Source organism: Alosa alosa, chromosome 23 (genome assembly GCF_017589495.1).
Source record: "Alosa alosa isolate M-15738 ecotype Scorff River chromosome 23, AALO_Geno_1.1, whole genome shotgun sequence".
NCBI lineage: Eukaryota > Metazoa > Chordata > Actinopteri > Clupeiformes > Clupeidae > Alosa > Alosa alosa.
Genome location: NC_063211.1, coordinates 3088021 through 3090520, shown reverse-complemented (window position 1 = coordinate 3090520; position 2500 = coordinate 3088021). Strand labels below are relative to the sequence as shown.

At 49.2% G+C, this 2500-nt stretch overlaps 1 protein-coding gene across 1 annotated transcript in view; it reads right to left on the bottom strand.

Moving 5' to 3' along the window:
• Window positions 1-2500, bottom strand: part of nlgn4xa (neuroligin 4 X-linked a) — a 109752-nt gene that overhangs the window by 107098 nt on the left and 154 nt on the right. Inside the window, 1 exon segment of the mRNA XM_048235248.1 lies at window positions 2246-2500. This exon segment is cut by the window's right edge and continues 154 nt beyond it. The gene's annotated coding sequence lies outside the window, so the exon portion shown is untranslated.

Sequence of the window (2500 nt, the reverse complement as noted above, 5' to 3'; positions counted from 1 at the left end):
GCTTTGCTGTCTGTTGGCATACACACACACACACACACACACACACACACACACACACACACACACACACACACACACAGACACACACACACACACACACACACACACAGCATCTGAGGATCCAGCTGAGTGTGTGAGAGTCCAGCTCATCTCATCCATCAGCCTCCTGCAGCTCATTAGGCTGAGTCTGGGGTTGTGTGTGTGTGTGTGTGTGTGTGATCATGTCGGAGACTCCACCACACCACAACATATCACACCACACCTCACCACCACATCACTACACTGCCGCTGGTTCTTTCTCCAGCCCTCACCTGCCATAGATATGGACCCAATCTAGTCTAGATCTCCATGGACCTGATCTAGACTATATATGGACCTGGTCTAGTCTATGGACCCAATCTAGTCTAGATAGTTTAGATGTGGATGTGATCTTGTCCATGGACCTGATCTAGACTATATATGGACCTGGTCTAGTCTATGGACCAAATCTAGTCTAGATAGTTTAGAAGGATGTGATCTTGTCCATGGACCTGATCTAGACTATATATGGACCTGGTCTAGTCTATGGACCAAATCTAGTCTAGATAGTTTAGATGTGGATGTGATCTTGTCCATGGACCTGATCTAGACTATATATGGACCTGGTCTAGTCTATGGGCCTGGTCTCGTCTAGATAGACCTGATCTTGTCTAGATATGGAACTGATATAGTCTATGGACCTGATCTAGTCTAGGTGTGGACCTGATCTAGTCTAGGTGTGGACCTGGTCTGGTTCAAATAGAGCAGATCTGGCTCTGATCTGGCTCTGATCCGGCCCTTATGTAGGCTACACGTGGTCTGCGCTGGAGCTGGTGGCTCTGTGTGTAAGTCCAGCTCCACTCCCGGAGTCAACTGTGATCCAAACATCTGTCACCTGATCACCATTACTCACACACACACACACGCACACACACACACACACACACACAGTTGAATGCAAAGACATACGTGCATCTGGAACATGTCACTAACGGCCACGGGGATATTCTTCACTGAGCACATCCACGGAGATGTGGTAAAGAGCGCGAGCGACGCTCATGCGTTTTTTTGGGGGGGGCAGTACGAGCCGAGCACAGAACATTGAGCAGTTCTCTCACGTACGAGTTCGGGAGAAAGCTATTTCAGCACCAGGAGCACGAGCGATCCGTCCCTTTACCGCGGCGCACGGAGGAACCAGATATCCACAGTACCACCTTGTGGCTTTTCGGTGAACTTGCAGATCAGTTTAGCGCCACAAAACAGCGTCGAAGGGGACCGCAGCCTGTCTGTTATGCTGTCTCCTAACGAGAGGATGAGGAAACACCAAGAGCAAGCGGGGCTACGGACAGTGGACGGGGGTCACGGCGAGATTCGTCATTAGCTCGCACCATGCCCAGGAGCCTTGGTCCAGATGTGACGTGTGTGTTCACAACGCCAGCTGGAGAAATACTGGGGACGGACTGAGTGATGCGCGTGTGTGTGTGTGTCCTTGAAGACGACTGGCAGTTGAGGCTGTTGCTTCTCATCATCCAAATGGTGGTCCGGTGGCCGTTACCACCACAAACATCACGTTTATTTACTCGTCTTGCGCTGCCGACTACGTTTCTCTCGTTAGAGAATAACAGTTCTGAAAACAACTGATTCCACTCATCTTCAAATTCAGCATCTGTAACAATTAGTCATAAAGACTAGCTACAAGTTGTATTCTTAATGTTTTACAAACGACGAGAGCACAGACACGTATTGGAACTTCAAATAAATCCAGCGGAATCGTTTGCCCCAAATGAGCAAGGCTTTAGTGATGCGGTAGCCTGCGACCAACAGGACCGCTTGTTGAAAATAGGGCTTCAACCTGTCCTGAACATCACCATGCTATCAGCGAGGTGCTTTCTGCCATTGTCAACTACTATCAGAAATGTCTAAAGGCCTGTTAATACTTGTCACGCCCGTCAGTCACCGTCCGTTATCTTAGCAAAAAGAGACGAAAACAGGTTGCGTGCACTTTCTCCTCATATCGGAATGGAATGCCCTACAGCGGGACCAATGTGGGATTTCATACGCAAAACATGTCTACCCGCGCACATCCCGACAAAAAACGGGACTCACAGCCAGAAGCGGATGAAAAAAAGAGACCTGAACAGACATTTCCTGCCGGATATTTATGAAAGTAAAACTCAGGAGAGAGGAGAATTGGCTGCTGCTGTTGCCATCAGCTCGCGCCGCTTACCTTTGCGGTTTCTGCATCATGTCGCTCTGCTCATTTAGTCCTGACTTCATGGGTCGGAGCTGAAAGCACACACACACACACAAACACACACTCACTCACTCACTCGCTCATATACACACATACGCGCACACACACCACGCCAGGCGAAATAAAACTCCCGTCTGTTGCCCTGGTACAATCCAAACGCGATCTCACAGCCCAAACGACATAAAAGACACCACGAAATTTCAGCTCAGAAGTGCGGCGATAGCATCC